The sequence below is a fragment of the Talpa occidentalis genome, unplaced genomic scaffold (genome assembly GCF_014898055.3).
Source record: "Talpa occidentalis isolate TD23 unplaced genomic scaffold, MPIMG_talOcc4v2.1 talOcc4.10, whole genome shotgun sequence".
In the NCBI taxonomy this organism is placed as follows: Eukaryota; Metazoa; Chordata; class Mammalia; order Eulipotyphla; family Talpidae; genus Talpa; species Talpa occidentalis.
In genome coordinates, this window is record NW_023600993.1 from 73,649,323 (window position 1) to 73,668,858 (window position 19,536).

The window sequence follows — 19,536 nt, forward strand, 5'->3', positions numbered from 1 at the left end:
TTGAAGAGTGGAAATAATATATTTCTTTTCTCAAACCTCAGCCATTCACTGTTTCTCCATACTCTGCCCTCAATATCTTACTTCCTTACTAGAGTGATCCTTAAATGTTCAAAGGAACTGGGACTCTTGTGGAGGTCTTGTTAGCTCTCCAACTGCTGGACCCAACCCCAGGGTTTGGGGTTTGCTCTCAGAAACTGAGAGCACAGCCCTGAGGTGAGGACTGAGAATTTGCATTTCTAACAAGTTCTTAGGTGATACTGCTACTATGCTCCCAGGACCATCTTAAAAATGATAGCATTAGAATATGTTGGATTTGTTAAACTGTCTTCTGTGTATTCTATTCTGTAAGTGGCCTTTTAAATGACTGTTTTTCTGTCCTTTGGGTGGATTCCTAGGAGTGGAATTGCTGGGTCATATGGCAGATACATTTTTAGTATTTTAATGCTTTTGTATGTATGTTGCAGCACTATTTTATAATAGCTAAGCTATGTAAACAACATAAATGTCCCAAAACAGATGAGTGGGTTAAGAAGATGTAGTGTATATACACAGTGGAAATACTACTCAGCAATCAAAAAAGATAAATTCCTGCCATTTGCAGCAACAAGGATGGAGCTGGAAGGGATTATGCTAAGCAAAATAAATCAGAAGGAAAAAGAAAAGTATCAGATGGTTTCACTTATAGGTGGACTATAGGGAAACTGAAAAAAGGGTGAGGAAAAAAGTTAAACTTGTAGGCAAACTATAGATTTGAGGCACCAGTGGGGGAGGGAAGAGCACAAGGACTATGGTGACAGTCACAGGTGATGCAGCAGTGGGAGAATTATGGGGACTACACCTGAGAGGAGAAGTCAAATATCATACAAAAACTAACAATGATGTAAGAAAATAAAAAAAGCTCCAAAAAAAGGATAGCAAGCATAGTCATGAATAATTTATACAATATTTAAATGCTTATTAAATATTCAGTGATATTCCAAATATTTCAGGGAATTCATTGATGTTTATAACATATATATAAAAACTTTGATGTTAAAATTGGAAAAAAAAAGTTCTTTAACAAATGCCATCTTAGAGGCTGTTCATATCTTATAGACTGAACAGGACTGTTCACATTAGAGCAACATCTAATGTGTGATGAGGAAGAACAATGAATCTGTGAGATGCTTATCAACATGTGAGGATGTGAAACATTTTCAGAGCATCCTTTTCTTAATGTTACATATACTAGGATCATACTGTTAAAAATCTAAAATTCACTGCAGCTTGACATATATCCAGAAAAACCCTAAGTACCAAGAAATCTCAAGTCATATAATTGCTGATTACATCAAATCCTGCCAGCAAACGCTCCTAAAGAATAAAAGTGTAGACTAAAAGTAATAACCCATCGCCACAACATATTCTTCTGATGCTAATTCTAGACACTATCTAATCTATTAACCATCACTCATGCATGACCCCTGAGTCCTTCAATATGGAGAGTCTACATGACTTGTTCTGTGAGTACAGAACACTCACTGGACTTGACAGACTGTGACTAAAAAAAATGCTAAGTTATTTTGCTCATTTTAATATTGACATGTTGAAATTGTTGTATTTTGGATATCTTGGTTAAATAAGATGCATTACTAAAACATGCTACTACTATTAACACTGTTCTGTTTTCTTCCTTACTGTAGCTATTAAAAGTTTCAAAATTGCATATATGGTACTCATGTATGGCTCACATAAATTTTTATCAAAATGTATTGGCCTGAGTCATACTTGAAGACATGTTTATTTGAAGGTCAGAGTTATGAAGATGGGAAATTGCAGCTTGTCAAAGTATGGTCCACCAGAAACTGGAAAATGTTATTTGGCTTAGAGAGAAACATCTACAAATGCTAATAGGGGTGACTGGGAAGAAGAATCTAATTGGGTATAAATCAGAGAGACTGTTCTGAGAGGGAATTAGAGAGAGAGAGAGAGAGATAAATTTGTAACAACTACCATGCCAAAATACTACTTACACCCAAACAATATCCTATGGTAAAAATTTTTTGCTTTATGCTAATTTGACCCAAATTTTCTAGCCTGGCATTCAGAGCTCTCCATAATCAGGGTTGTACCTTAGCAACTAATTAATGAGTGGATGAATGGGTCTATATTATTTCACCTGAAATAGGTTTTTGCATGTCCTAGTTACAATTTTTCATTGGCAACCTTTATCTTTTGCCCAAGTAGAATAGCTCTTTTCCACTCTAATGCATTTTGGAATCTTTCAGATCTCAGCTAACATCTCATATTCCCTGCTCACACTTCACAGATAACCCCAAAGATGCTCTTGAACCCTAAGCTCCTTTAACAGTTTCAGTGCAATCCTTCCTTGGTCCTCACTATGCCATTGCGTTTGGTAGCTGTCTTGCATTCTAGTCATGTGGTCACTTACCTTATTGCTCTTCGCTTCACTCTCCTTCTCTACAAAGTGGGGTGATAATTGTGTTTATATCATAGGTAGCAGTGGAATGTGAAAATACGTAAAGTTGTAAAGGTTGGATAAATATTAGCTGCTGCTGTTATTGTTGCTGGTACTACATAATATGTGCCTGCACACCTCATTTTTCCACCTCGATTGGAATTCCTTAAAGGGCAAGAACTATATTTTGTTCATCATATCATAGAAGGTCTTACAAAGGGTAAAACCAAATAAATATCTGTTGATGCCATAATAGACACCAACACACCCTACTTATTAGTCGGCCAGATGACATACCAACCATGGGGGAATCTAATGATGGGCAGCATGGATCTGTTCCTTCCCTATAAAACTTAATTTTTTTTTTGGGCCTCCCCGGTGGCGCAGCGGTTGAGCGCTGGGTTGTGAAGCTGCCCGTGGCCTCTGCGGTGCCGGTTCGATCCCCGGCTGCTCCCCGGCCACTGGAGGAGGGTCCCACATGGCGCGCAGACCTCTCCTGCCGCCCGCTGCTCCCCTCAGCAGTGTACTTCGGTCCTTCTGCCTGTTCTGCTCCCCGCTCTGGCTCTGGTGAATTCTCTCACCCTCCCGCGCTTCTGACTGTACCCAGTGCATGTATAAACAAACAAACAAACAAACAAATAAATAAATAAAACATGCCTCTATAAAAAAAATAAAAAAAAAAAAAAAAAAAAAAAAAAAAAACTTAATTTTTAATTGAGGGAGGGGGACAAAAGGTAAGTGTGCAAAAGAAATTACCAGTTTGCACTGTTCCAGATAGCAGCGGTATAATGATGTGATGAGCAGGTTCTGGGATGGAGGTTTAGTGGAGAGAGATCCTACATAAAAGGGGGTCAGAGAAGACTATTATGAGATTGAGGCATGCGGAGTGGGTTCTGTGAGAAGAGACTGGAGGGACAGGCAGCGTTCAGAACTGTGCACCTTACAAGCAATAGGTGTTTGCATTTTAACTTGAGGGAAATACATTATAAGAATTCAAGAAAGAGAGGGCTGTGATCTGTTTATTTTTCTTTGCTTAGTAATGGCAATAGAACTGAGGAGCTATCACCTTTTAGTGGACTAATGAAACAAGATCATATTCAAGTACAATATAGTACTGTGACCATGAACTTTGACCTCTATGAAGTTAGCTGATGCAATAAGGTTCAAATATGTACATTTGACCCGAGTCTCATCAAAATTAGCTCTTTTTCACTTGAGTGTGTGAAATCTAAGACCAACTATAAGATATCTGCAACTTGGATTTTAATAGCTTCTGTGAAGACCTTGCTATCCATGACAGGGGTTATTTTTGAGGGAAACACTTCAAATATGATTCTGCATTAATGAAGGATATAAGGCTTCATAGAACGTGTAATATTAAGTGGCAGGATACAAAATCAACACGCAAAAGTCAGTAGCCTTCCTATACACAAACAACAAATCTGAAGAAGAAATCAAAAAAACCATCCCTTTTATTATCGAAACAAAAAAAATCAAATATTTGGGAATAAATCTAACAAAAGAGGTAAAGGACCTATACAAAGAAAACTATAAAACACTGTTAAAAGAAATAGAAGAAGACACAAAGAAATGGAAAGACATCCCCTGCTCATGGATTGGAAGAATAAACATTATTAAAATGGCCATCCTACCAAAAGCAATATACAGATTCAATGCTATTCCAATCAAAATCTCAATGGCATTCTTCAAAGAAATAGAACAATTATTGATGAAATTCATATGGAATCACCAAAAACCCCGAATAGCCAAAGCTCTACTGAAAAAAAAAGAAGGAAATGGAGGCATCACACTCCCAGACTTCAAACTATACTACAAAGCCATAATCATCAAAACTGCATGGTATTGGAACAAGAACAGACATACAGACCAATGGAATCGAATAGAAAATCCAGAAATAAACCCACAGATTTATGGTCAACTAATCTTTGACAAAGGAGCAAAGACTATGCATTGGAGCAAAGAAAGTTTGTTCAATAAATGGTGCTGGGAAAACTGGGTCGCTACATGCAAAAGAATGAAGCTTGACCACTACCTCACACCATACACAAAAATCAACTCAAAATGGATTAAAGAACTAGACATAAGACCTGAAACCATAAAATACATAGAAGGAAATATAGGCGAAACACTACGGGATTTGCACATCAAAGACATCTTTACAGACACATCACCCAAAGCAGTGATAGTGAAGGCAAAGATAAACAGCTGGGACTACATCAAATTAAAGAGCTTCTGCACAGCCAAAGAGACAATAACAAAAACAAAGAGAAACCCCACCAACTGGGAGAAAATTTTTGCACCCAACACTAATGATAAAGGACTGATCACAAAAATCTGCAAAGAGCTGATGAGACTCAGCAACAACAAAGAAAATAATCCAGTCAAAAAATGGGCAGAAGAGCTAAAAAGAAACTTCTCTGAAGAGGAAATGCAAATGGCCAACAGACATATGAAAAAATGTTCAACATCACTTGTAGTCAGGGAAATGCAAATCAAAACTACCATGAGATACCATCTCACACCAGTGAGAATGGCACATATTAAAAAAACTAGCAACAACAAATGTTGGCGAGGGTGTGGAGAAAAAGGAACTCTTCTGCACTGTTGGTGGGAGTGCAAACTGGTCCAACCACTATGGAGAGCTGTGTGGAGATTTCTGGACCTACTAAACATAGAGCTTCCATATGATCCAGCAATTCCACTCCTAGGTATTTACCCAAAGGACACAGAAACATCCATTCCAAAGAACACCTGCACCCCTATGTTTATAGCAGCACTGTTTACAATAGCTAAGCTTTGGAAACAACCCAAATGCCCAAAAATAGATGACTAGATCAAGAAGATGTGGTACATATATACCATGGAATATTACTCAGCATTCAAAAAAGATAAACACATGCAATTTGCAGCAACATGGATGGCGCTGGAAGGGATCATGCTCAGTGAAATAAGCCAAAAAGAAAAAGAAAAATACCGGATGGTCTCACTCATAGCAGGAATCTAGAAAACTTAAATAAGGGACCAGGAAAATGAATATAAGAAAGTGAAAATCAAAATCAACAAAAAACTATGAACCAGAGACACTTTTTGGGGGGTGGGGGGCGGGAAGGGAAGGATTGGGGTCAGAATGGGGCTTTTGCAATTGTATGGGGGAATATAAAAATAAAATTTATTATTTAAAATAAAAAAAAAATGAAGGATATAAGGAATGAAAACACTAAACTTCATAGAGTAAGTCTGCTGTGTGACACAGCAGGCAAAAATCTAGACTATTATCATTTAGTTTCAGGCATGACAGACTAAAAATCAGCAAACAACTTGAGATATACTATTGCCCTTGAAATCAGAAATCTGAAAAGTCAAATTTTCACTACTCATTTTTTTCCCTGTGGGATTGCCTGACATCCCATAAAGCCTTCATAGTGTCTATGTATGTGCTTCTTACTATACAGTGGATTCATGGCATGAGGAGGAAAAATCACAGAATTGGTAGTTTTATTTTCCCCCCAAAGTAGCAAACACATGTCTATTCTTTAGGTCCCAATACTTATGCACCCCTGCTCAAGTTACCCAACCTGGCCACTTGTTTGCAACATTATGTAAAATTATGGAAATAATATTAACAATAATGATGTGCTAGTACTACTACTACTAATGCCTATCTCTGCAAGACACTGGGTATCAACAAATCCACTTTCCTTATCTTAGTGCACAGGAGGGAGGGAGATGCAGGTGGCAGGAACATCTTTCTGGGGGTGAGATGGAGTTACAAGGCTGAGTTCTGGCTAATAAAAAGTAGTCATAAAAAACTCCTATGTAACCCTTTCTCTCTCTCCTGATTTGCTGACTGGATGTCAAGACTCAAGAAAACCTTGGAGACCAGAGTTTGAAACACAAGCCTCCATTAGCTTAAGTCCCTGCATGACTGCATGAAACATGACCTTGCACTGTGGCTTTTATGTGCACATGAAAATAAATATCTCTTGTCTAAGTTTGAATTATTTTTTAGCAGTTAGCTTTACCTAATTTACATTTCATTTCAAATAGCCATTGACGTAATTGAGATGACATTTTCTTTCCCTTTCCTTTTCTCACATCATTGTTCTCCCCTCAGGTGTAGCTCCCAGAGTTCTCCCACCGCGGCACCCATGAACCACCACCGTAGACCCTTGTGCTCTTTCCTCCCCTATTTTGACCCGTTCCCCTCTTCCCTTGTTGTTTGCTTCAAATGTACGGTCAGCTTGCAAATTTTGTATAAAACATTTTTTTGATCATCATTATTATTCAAATATACCCAGTTAGGATCTGAGTGAGCACAAAACTCTTAGGAAACAAATTTCATTATTACTGCTGAAAGGATTTTCAAAATAAAGGATGAAATTAGCAAAGATGACATGACAGCAAAGATATTTTGAGGGTGAAGGACAGCAACAAGGATGGAGAAAATTAGCAAAATGAAAATTAGCAAAATGCTGTGGTGAAACATTAAACCTAGTTTTCCACAGGATAATGATAGTCTATGCGCAGGAGGAAGTTATTTTTTTCTTTTTCCCTCCTAGACAACATATTTTATGGTCTGATAAGAAGACAGAAATGCTGCAGTCAGAACTGTACTTAAAATTCCAGGGCATGTGGTCACCATATGGACTTTGAGTGATTTCCTGATTTCTTTATACTTGATGCCAAAGGAACATTGTTGACTAGGAAGTACGGTTCATAGAAGAGACCCCCTAAGTATGAGAAGGGGAAAGGCATTAATGAAATGGAAGAATTGGTGCTTGTAAACTCAGGAAATACTGTTTCAGGGAATTAAGTAAGAGCAGAGTCCTATGTGCTACGTTAGTTCCACCTTGGGGGAAGCAGTGGGGAAGAGTTTGGTTGGTGTTTTGACCATGGATTAAGAATATTGTCAAGAGGAGGCAAATATATGTAATGGAAGGGTTAATTTGAGCTCTTCCTGATTCTCTTGCTGATCATGGTAAACATCATTAGTAGGTGAAAGATAAGTAATTGTAGATTCAAGTTCTCTAGACTAATTTGCACCAGGATTTCTGGTTGGAAAGAAGCTCCAGAAAGCAGAAAGCAGGAAGTAGGAAACAGCAGGATAAGAAAAGATGATAGATTATTGTTTTGAAATTGAAACAAAAGATTCAGAGAATCCCAGTATCTGGTGCTTGGAGTTGTCTCAAGGCCTTAATAATCTACTCTGAGGAAGATGTTTACAGAATTATTTGTCTCATTAAATGGTTAGGATAGAGTTACTGAGTTAATATTGAGTAACTGATTTTGCTTCAAAATGTGACTGGTATAGACAAACTTTATAGATGAGTTAGGTAAAGTGAAGCAGTATAGTGGCATTTGAAATTTATTTTTTCAAGACTTAGATATTTATGAGAGCCCTAGGATCACAGAAACATCCTAAATCATTGATGAAGCTGGGCCAAATACTGTCTTGCAGATTTGTGTTGGTTCTCAAAACTCTGTGTGTGTGTGTGTGTGTGTGTGTTTGCATAAGCACATGTGTGTATGTGTTATTGTTCCTTCTTCCTGAGAAAATAACCTGCTTTCACTATAATTTGATAACTCTGATGCAAAATATTAGGATTATTTTTTAAATGAAGTAGGAAGACAAACTTTCTATTAAACACCATCAATGTTTATAAAGAAGCCTTGCCTCTGTATTTGATTAAAAAATGTTCCAATCATTGCCACTAGCTAGTTAATTATTCCTTTTTTTTTTGGTTGCTCTATGGAATGCAACAGTCTGAGACATTGTTTATCTCTAAATATATGCCCCTGGGAATAGTGGTAGGGCTAATAGATGACAACAAATATCATTAGGAATGAGGCAGGACAACATATTTCCACTCATGAAAATCTATTGTCAAAAACTATGACAGGCTACAGTCTTTTCTGTAACTTGAGAAAAATGTTTCCTCAAATAACAAGGTACCACCACAAATATAAGAAACTCAGACCTTCATTTCAAAATCATTATTTTGAAATGAAATGTTAAACTATGTTCTTCAAATTTTCTGGATAGGTTTTGGATTTATTTCCTAAACTTTATTTTCTTAGATTAAAACAAATTTCAAAAATAAAAAAGTGGTACACAAAAATAATGTTGTATAAGATTTGGGCAGTTAATGTGGGAACACCACATCCTAATCTTCTAGGAGCTTCTCAACGCATATGTGGGCTCTGAGGGACCTGCACTGTCTAAATGACTTAACTTTATCTAAATTTGTAATTTCTAAGATTTTTTTTGACTGTTGAACTCTTTTACTAATGAACACATTGCTATAAAACTGATTGATGCTATAAAACTTTAAATGTGGTACTATCTAAACAAGAGTCCCCTAATGATGATTATGAATTTGAAGTGAATTCTTTTATACTGCCTTTCTCTACCATCTTTGTGCTATCGAAACATGACTCTGTGCCATTGCACATGAACTACTGTCATGATCTCTTTCTTAAATGAACACATATGTGGTGGCAAAATACGTATCTTTAAAATTAACCCTGGAAATCTTTCAGAACATCAGAGTATTCATTTTTAATTCAAATATTAACACATACTTGAGTCTAATGTACATGAAAATTTAGTACCATTGAGCTAGTTTGAAAGATATTTTATAGAAATCTAGACTCTACTGAGGTCAGATGTTCATCCAGATTGAATGGAAAGACATCTTTTGTGGAACTATTCTAAGAGTTACTCAAAAGATTGTTTTTACACACATTTAGAAGAAAATGACAAGGTGGTAAAAATTATACTCTAAGAAAAACACAATAAGTGTATTAGGAATAATACACTTACAGGAATCAAAGATCAACAAACATTTTTGAATATGAATGAAAGATATTGTGAAGACTATTTTAATGTCTACTAAGTGGTAGATAAATGCACTTCTAATATTAAAAATAGATAAATTATTGCTGTTTACTTTTACCTATTTGATTCAATTTCAAATATAAATAATCAAAGCATTTAGAAAGTTTATCAGAAAAATCTCCACATATTGCATCAATATCTAGCTTTAGCCATAGCAAATAATTTATATACATTTACCATTTTAGACGTTGTTTATTTTGTTCTCTTATAGGGTAAGAACACTCAGGTCTGAAGGTGAACAAATAGAGGCCTCTGGCTTGAATTTACTTTTGTGTTTTTGCAGCATGACATTTTGGGGGAAATTTACTTTAGAAATAAGAATTCTGAAAGGAAATTTCCTCCTTAGGAATCTTAATAATGCAATACACATTTCAGGAAAGTGGTCATCATATTAGGAGAATTCTAAGTGGTCCATTTCCTACTCAAGTTGGTATATCCACTATTGAGGACTTACAATACACAGGGCATTGTGTTGGTCTTGAAACATGAATGCAATTTGGTACTGGATTTTAAGCTATTTGCGTTCTACTGAGTTAGCTAGATCATGTATAACCAATCATTTTTTTTTTAAGATTTATTTTATTTGTACAAGAACTGGGGCACAGGCCAGATGCGCAGGTGAATCTGAGAGGATTCACCAGAGACAGAGCGGGGATCAGAACAGGCAGGCTGACAAAATACACTGCTGAGGGGAGCAGCGGGCATGACAGGAGAGGTCTGCTGCGCCATGTGGGACACCCGCCAGCACTGCAAAGGCTGCGGGCAGCCTCACAGTGCTGCACTCAACTGCCTGCGCCACCAGGGAGGCCCTGTATAACTAATCTTGATGTAAGTCATGTGGTTATTTTTGAGGTTTTATAAACAAATTTATGAAAAGCAGTGGAAAAGACAGTTCATCATTGTGTGGGATAAAGTGTCAGGAGGAGGGGAGAAAACAAGAAAGTTGAAAATGTTCACCTTGCCCCCACCCCACCATGATCTAGTATAGCATGACCTCAAGTAAAGTTGCTTCCTTCAATATCTTTTTATTATATCAATGGGAAAAATATCAATTCCTAGGCAGAGCCAAGGTCTGTGGAGTTTTCCCCTTCTCCCTGAGTCTGCATAGATTCTCCCTGGATGCTCTGGTCTCCCGGCCCCCACCCCCGGTCATATCCTGAAGAGGAGCAGTGAGGTTCCCTTGCACGTGCAGATGGTCCCAGTCTGAGGGAGTGTGGTGTGTGGGTAAGTGGACCCTATGATAGAAGCACATCCTGTCCAGGGCCAGTTCCCTTCTGGTGCCCAGAGCTGTCTAGATAGGCTCAGGACATCCATGGCCCTGAACTGAAATAAGTACAGATTGTTGTTGAATGTTATGCTTGTGTGTGTGTGTGTGTGGGGGGGTTTATTCAGAAGCCTGGCAATGTTTCTGTGACCAGAAATATGCCACAGGAACCTTACTCTTCTTTTGTTATATGTTGCTTCCTTAAAGTGACAGTTGCCAAAAACCTTTCAATGTTAAGTGAAGAATGACTGTATAATTCCTGATACTGATCATGGAATACTGAAGTGTTTGCTTAGATAATTTTTGATGGACAGAAGGAGAAAGAGAAGGGAAGAGAGAGGGAGGGAGCAATGGCATAAAGGATCGAAGTAAGGATAATATGTTGAAAGTGAACCTTGAATAAAATAGATGTGACAAAATGATGACAGATGACTATAGGTCGGTGGTGCCTGGGTAATGACAAGTAAGTTGGGCTACAGAACAAGGAACCTGTAGGTTTTAAAGAGACATGGAACCAGCATGTCCAGAAAAATAAGGAATATCATACAAATGGATTTGGACTTTTTACTGGGTGGGGTATATAGTCTGAGATTTCTATGTACACATTCTATTTCAGGACCCAGGCTATAGTTAAGTTGTGTCATAGACCAAGTAGTCTGGCTCCAAACTACTCCCTATTTTCTCACTGCCCGGCCCACCGAGCATGGGTCTTGGATTTTCCATGCAGCCCTCTGACTGCTTAGTACCTGCCTCCATCTATCCTCCCAGGCAGGGAGCACCTTTGCTTCAAGGAAATGATGTCAGAGGCAGTGTGGTGGGAGATAAAAAGCATAGGCTTTGGGTTCAGGCAGCTTTTGTTTCCAAATTTTGTTTCTACCAGTTACTCAAACTTTCTGAGCTTTGGTTACCTGCAAAATTATGGTAATAATACTGACCTTTTAAAAGTAATGAGACATTACTCTATACCCACTGAATTGGCAAAAATTAGAAAACACAAAAATAATGAGTGCTGATGGAAATATGAATTGTTATAGCCTTTTGGGAAAGCAATTTGGCAGTATCTATTAGAAACACATACGCCTCAAAACAGAACCTACACTCCTGGCATCTTTCCCATACAAATAAAACCACTGCTTATAAGGATATATGGGCAAGGACATCTATTGCAGCATTGTTTGTATGGCAATAAAGTGGAAAGAAAGTGCTTGCTCATCATAGGAGAATGGCTGAATAAATTATAGTACTTCCAAGCTATGGAATATCATGTGAGCTATAAAGCAGATGAATTAGAACTATACAAAAGGACTTGGAGGGAATTCTACCAAGCTTTTCTGCCTGTAACAAAACAAGATGCAAAAAGTGCATAGAATAGAATATAATATTTATAAAATAAACATATATATTTAATAATGGCTATATATTTTGAGCCTCCTACTGTGTGGATGGCATTCTTGGACATATTTCAATGAATTGACTCATTTTAATATTCAATATCCTGTGATGAAGGTGCTATTATCATTCCTTTTTCACATATGAAGATGGTGGTGCAGAGACTAAGTAATTTGCTCCATATCTCACAGATCATGGTAGAGCTAAAGTTTAAGTTCAGGAAGCTGGGATCAAAGACCACTCTCAGTCAGTGCATCTACCTCTCTGAATACGTATAAGGTGGAAAATAAGGAAACAATAAAATGGAAAAAACTGCATTAAGTGATCGATTGTATGATTAATTTATATAACACTGTGTGTGCATATATTCATAGTGCTAAAGAAAGAATGATTGTTATCTCAGGGTTTTATGATTGCATGTTTGTTTACTCTTGATACTCTCATTTATTTCAATTTTCTACAATGAATATTCATTACTTAATATTCATTCATTCATATTCAAATATTATTTAAAGAATTTTAAAGAGGAATAAACTATTCATTGTAGAAAAAAACAAAGGTTTGTATGCAACTTCATTTATTGGAATATTCATATAGAAATGATCATGAATACTTACGAAGGTAATAAAGATGGTCCTCGTCAATATAGAATTTAAAACTGAAACCAAAGACATGACTCAAAAAGGAGACTGGGTAAGTAAATTGTGAACTTTTACTCATTGGAATATGCAATTAAATGATATTTGACTAGGAAAATACCTGGATAGAATTTTACAATTCATTCTATTATTTATTTAAAAGATAGTTTCAAAACGATTTGCATTGCATAGAAAAAGACTAGAAGTTCTTGTATCAGAATATCACACAGGTTTACTTCTGGGGATTGAGATTGCAGATGATATTTTTCATTTACTTTTATTGCTTGTTATTTTTTCAGACAATAAAAATACATTATTTTTAAAATAAATGTAGGCAATAAAAATATTTTAGCCTTTTCCCTAGTAAATCAAGAAAAAAATCAGGAATTTATCCTGAGGAACTGATTATAGATACATACATAGATTTATTTAAAATGTATACACAGCAATTCCCTATTATTTATAATGGAGCGAAAACTGTAAATAACTAAATAATCTAACATTAGGACACCGGCTGTGTAAATTGTGAGACAACCATATGATGAAATATTATGCCTCCATTAAAAATCATGCCTTTGAGGAATATTAAAGACATAGGAAAATATTCATGATCTACGCTTAACTGGAAAGACAAAGTACTTTTTTTTTTACAACTTAACCCTTAAAAGAAAAATAATCATATGCTTTTCCTTGCTGTATTTTTCAATTTTTAAAAATGTTTATAATAAACATGCATTGTCCTCATAAACAGATAAACAATTATTATTTTTAAAATAGAATACTATCATATTTGATATTTATATAAGCTCATGTAAGAATTAACTATGTAATAAAGTAGTTCTTCTCTCCTGACCCACTACAAATACCTATTTCTCTCTCCTTCCTGAGTCTTAGGTTACCCATTTGTGAAATGAAGAATATGTTATACATAAATGTAAAGCATTGAGTACAGGGGGCACTCCATATATCTTACTTCTTTTCCCTCCACTGAGCTGCCAGAGGGCAGCAGCTTTCATCCTGAACTTCAGAGCCTTAAAATTCAAGAGTTAAAAATCAGGTCACATTGTATTCAGATACTCCTTCAGTGCTGATCTAGGACAAGGGATAATTCTGGTGTGTAGTGGGGAGGAGACTTAGAAGGGAGTGGTGGATACCAAGAACAGAAAAGCCCGGTGGGAATTTCACGGGTGGCCCACAGCTTTGTGGCCCACAGCACTCAAAGCCAACACCACTCCCCAGAGGTAAAAGGGGTGAATGGTTGGGAGCATTATGCTCCTCTTGCCCATTCTAGTATCTGCTGCCTCATCCATAACCTGGTTCTTTCTCTTTTCCCTCTAGCAAAGCTGATTCTTGTTCTAGCTTCCCCCCATTCTACAGAAATTTTGACCTGCTAGGAGGTCTGAAACTAGATTAATAGTTAAGAAAGCTTTACAAGGTAACATGTCACCTCATAAATACCAAACAGCAATGACATGGCTTGTCCTGTTCCAAAGGAATACAAGCTAGGGTGTGCACCTGAGTATTAATTGATTTTGTTTTTAACATTAATGAACATATGATTTGGTCCAGTTGACCTTCAAATTCAAATTAGGCACTGATTAAACAATAAGCTAGGAGAATCAGGAGGTGTCTAAAGAGTAATTTTTCTTTCCCCAGTAAGAGGACTTGGACTTGGTTGTGAGTGAAATTGTGCGATTAAGTATGAAGGTTAAGTAGTGTTCAGCGTGAAGTTGACTTGAGTGTTAAGACAGCTAGAACAGAATTTAGAAGACTGATTATATCTTAAAGAATAATGATAATAAGCATAAGACCACTGTCATAGTTTCAACCAGAGTACTTAATAATTCCACTGTGAATTTTATACTTGTGTTTATATGTCCATTTCATCTCATTGTTCCTGTATTTGATAACTTAAATCCTTAAAATTTGTGCTCCTGGGTTTATTTTTAAAGTATAAACTACCATTAAGTCAACCATCAGAATCCTTTTACCAGTGAGGAAGAAATACCTCAAAAGATAAAGGCAAGCTCTCTTCAACAGATAACCTCAGAACTCCTATCCACCCACATCTGTTTTCTCAGGCCCGATTTACCTTAGAGCTAATTTCAATTCAGTGTTGGCTGCTGCATTCTTGGATTGCACCCTCCTCACCCCCATGTGGATGAATTATTCATTGACATTCCATTTCCTTCATTTCATCCTCCAGAATCAACTCTTGCCCACCCGAAGGTTGTAATGAGTTGCTGGGCACAGGTGTCTCCAGTCTGTAGCTCACAATCTAACTCCTTTTTTTTTTTTTTAGATTTTTTTAAAATTTATTAATTTATTTATACAAGAACTGGGGTACAGGCCAGATGCATGGGAGGGTGAGAGGATTCACCAGAGACAGAGTGGGGAACAGAACAGGCAGACTGACGAAATACACTGCTGAGGGGAGCAGCAGGCATGACAGGAGAGGTCTACCGCACCATGTAGGACCCTCGACTGCCAGCCGGAATCGAACCGGCACTGCAAAGGCTGTGGACAGCTTCACAGCACTGCGCTCAACCGCCTGTACCACCAGGGGAGGCCCACAATCTAGCTCTTGATGCATAAGCCAGACAGTTGTAGTAATTTCTGTGAGCAGCTTGCACTGTTAAGCAGTTATGTGGGGTAAAGGGGTAATAAGCATTCCCACTTGGTACCCAGTGGGAAGTATGTCTAGAATATTTGGACAAAATCACTCTCATGGAAGACATCTTAGATGGCACTTCCTTTCTGAAATTCTTCAACATTGACATACCTGTTTTAATCTCTTAAAAATCTTACCCCCAAACCAAATGATATTAGCTACCTCATTTTTCGCTTTTTTTCAATTCTTACACTCTAGAAGAAACTAGCTTCCTGTGAAACAAAGTCATAACAAATTTAAAGCCACCCAACCAATAAGCTGAGCTGGAAAAAATACCAAAATCTTGGGGAATTATATTGGAAAAGAAAAAAAAAAGGTTGGACCATATATTTTTGTGATTCCAAAACCCATGAAGAGGATGCTGTGCCAGGATCAAAGTCTCACATCAAAGACAAAAGAGCAGAGGTTTCTAAGGCCTTTAGTCAACAGAAATGTTCTTCCACTTAAACTTGAGAGTCTAAATAAGCATTTTTATAAGTGATCTTATAATTTCAGTACTCATAAATAGCCAAGATATTACTGAGGAGACATATTTCTGCATGAAAGCTAATAATGATGAATATTTGAAATGAATCCTCAACATATATGACTGCCTTTTAACCTCAATTTGACCTCAATCTTGGAGGATTTCAATGGCAAATTCATTTCTTTCTTTTTCTAAGCTATGTATCAGTCAAGATGGCAGTTCCATAAATGTTCGACGTTTGGTGTAAGCTTTAGGCTGATAATCAATTATAATAGTGATCTTACATGCATGGCACTTCAGAACAAAAAGGCAAATACCATATTCTATATGTTGTGTTTTTTTAATAATAGATTTCATTTTTATATTCCCCATATAATTGCAACCCCCCATTTTGACCCCAATCCCTCCCCTCCCATCCCCCACCCCCCAAAAAGTGTCTCTGGTTCATAGTTTTTTGTTGATTTTGATTTTCACTTTCTTATAGTTATTCATGCTCAGCGAAATAAGCCAGAAAGAAAAAGAAAAATACCGGATGGTCTCACTCATAGCAGGAATCTAGAAAACTTAAATAAGGGACCAGGAAAATATATGTTGTGTTTTTAACTGGTTCATATGTTCATGGATACTTCAAAACCCTTCTCCCCTCGATCAAGAGTTGAATGGACATTAATTTATTTCAGTAAAATCCATAAAGCTTCACATTTAGTCTTAATCAGGAACTGCATTTATGATATGCGACAGAACTTTCTGGAGTTACCATTATTAAAAGTTTTATGTAAAAAAAATCCTAAAAGTATTCCAAGAAAGTGATCCTGGCATGAGCAATTAGTGGTGTGAGATCCTAAAAGCATTGAGCAACATCACAAATAGTGTGTTTCTATAAAGGTGTGATATCTCCAAACCAAACAACTCAACAGGAAACATCTCAGCTTGAAGCACTTAAATTAGATTCTCTCTATTTCTTAAGCTCTGCCATTTGATTTCATGACACTTTTAAATTTTCATCACAAGGTAAGTGGGGTGGCTGAAGTTTTTTTTTTTGCTTAGAATGAATATTTGCTTAGAATATATTTTCACTTTGACTTGGTCAGGTTTATTTCTCACTCTAGAATGACCTAAGGTAGCTCTTATCAGAACTTACGTGGTTATCTGCCATTCATTACTTTTTTTTTTTTATTATAGAGGTATGATTAAATTTGTTACATTTTAAAATATTTCAAATGGGATGGAAGAACATATATTTTAATACCAACAATGAAGTGCCATGGGATTCATTGAAAAAGTGGCAATAAACAAGACAAAGACCACCCAACACAAATGTGGCGCAGGCTACATTGACCCACCCAGATCCTCCTCTGTAATGAATCATTTATCTCCAAATTGTTTACAACCCTCATTTATCTCAAGTTTTTTGGATTACCTAATGAAGGGAAGAGAGTTGTTTGATCCAAGGCCTCAGCCACTTTCCAGGCAGCTGCAGTCTGGTGACTTATCAATGGGAGGTTTTAATAGCTTGACCAGCTCACCCTAAGAGGAGCATCACTGCAGGGCTTTGCAATCCTCAGGCCAGCTGTAGCTTGCCTTGAATTCTTCACTTCTCCCTCTACCCAGATACACTTCCTTCCTTTTACATTACATGTGCTAGATAAATAGTACAATGTACTATTGTATTCTGTGAGGTAGATACTATTATTGATTCTAAAAAAATGTTGCTCCCTAATCTCCATCATTAACTCCCCAGTCTGTTTTCTGGGGAGTTAATTTGGACATGTGCTAGATAAATAGTACAATGTACTATTGTATTCTGTGAGGTAGATACTATTACTGTCTCCATCATACAGAGGCAAAAAGTGAATCACAAAGAGATTAATTATTTGTCATTACTGATGAATTCCTTGAATTACTTGTCAAGGGTTATATATATTTTTAGTGGCAAAATCAGGATGTATACCTAAATCATCCGGCCCTAGAATTCACAATATTATCAACTACACGTATCACAATGCAAGATACCTCATTTAGAGAAACCCATTTACCAAGCAACATGAAATGGAATGAATGATACAAACAGCTAACTATTAAAATTTTAAGACCACTTTGATTTTCTAAACACCAATACAAGGAGTAATAAGTATCAATTCCAAGCAGGGATCTGTTTTCATTTCACTCCAAACTGAAGAAATTAATTCAACATATGAAGAAATGTATATGCAAAATTTCCAAGTAGATTACATGGTTTATCAGATGTCCATTTCCACAAACCATTTGTCCTTTTATGGCTTTCAGGGTCCCTTTGCTCCTCCCCTTGCTCCCTACTGAGGCACAATTTTAAACCTTATTGGCTCATTTTCAAAACTGGTGTGGGTTTCAAACCCCAATAAGCATAGACACGGGTTCTAACCTGACTGACACTTTTTTAAAACTGGGGTGGGTATTAAAATCTGATTGGTGAGCCTCCCTGGTGGCGCAGGTGGCTGAGCGCAGCACTGTGAAGCTGTCCTCAGCCTCTGCAGCTCTGATTCGATCCTGGCCGGCCAGCGAGGGTCCCACATGGAGCAGCAGACCTCTCCTGTCTCGCCCGCTGCTCCCCTCAGGAGTGTATTTTGGTCTGCCTGTTCTGTTCCTCGGTCTGTCTCTGGGGAATCCTCTCAACCTCCCACATGTCTGGCCTGTACCCGGTTCTTGTATAAATAAATAAAATCTTAAAAAAAAATCTGATTGGTGCTGGGGCAGGTTGAAATCTGGCTGGTGTGTTTTGAAAACTGGTTGAGTTTCAAAACTCAAATCCCACTGGTGCCTGAAACCTAATCTGTGCCAGGATTGTCTGGTCTGCTGCACCACTGAACAAGAAGCCACAGAGCTCCACTTATACTAGAACCTAAGTGAAATTTTCTTTTACTGTTTTCTTCTTCTGGTGATATTTGGGTCATTCTAAGGAAGCCTTTTTAACAATTTTTCTTTCTTTCTTTTTTTTTTTTTTTTTTTTAATAGAGGCATGCTTTATTTATTTATTTATTTATTTGTTTGTTTGTTTGTTTTTGTTTATACATGCACTGGGTACAGTCAGAAGCGCAGGAGGGTGAGAGAATTCACCAGAGCCAGAGCAGGGAGCAGAGCAGGCAGAAGGACCGAAATACACTGCTGAGGGGAGCAGCGGGTGGCAGGAGAGGTCTGCGCGCCATGTGGGACCCTCGCAGGTGGCCCGGGAGCAGCAGCCGGGGATCGAACCGGTGCCGCAGAGGCCGCGGGGGGGGGGGGGGGGGGGGGGGGGGGGTGTGCTTCGCAACCCAGCGCTCAACCACTGTGCCACCGGGGAGGCCCTTTTCTTTCTTTTTTTAAAAGATTTATTAAGAACTGGGGTGTAGGCAGGAGGTGTGTGTGTGGGGGGTACAGGGATTCACCTGAGACAAAGTGGGGTGCAGAACAGGTGCATCTACTGAAACACACTGCTGAGGGGAGCAGTGGGTGAGGCAGGAGAGGTCTGCTGCGCCATGTAGGTCACCTCCCTGCTGGGGGATTGAACTCATACCACAGTGGCTGGCAATAGCTTGATAGTACTGAGACTTTAACCCCTGTGCCACCAGGGAAGTCCCATTTTTTTCTTTCTTATTATAGCTGAATATTAGCCTCTGTGGTAGATGGTTCCCAAATGGCACTCTTTCAAGCTTATTCCTGGTGAAAAACTGTAAGTAGAACTGCCTAATTCTGGTGTTTCAAATAAACATCTTGAA

The 19,536-nt window shown here is 37.7% G+C and overlaps 1 protein-coding gene across 5 annotated transcripts in view; it reads right to left on the bottom strand.

Moving 5' to 3' along the window:
* Positions 1-19,536, bottom strand: part of MACROD2 (mono-ADP ribosylhydrolase 2) — a 1,913,210-nt gene that overhangs the window by 96,074 nt on the left and 1,797,600 nt on the right. The gene's annotated exons all lie outside the window — the stretch shown is intronic.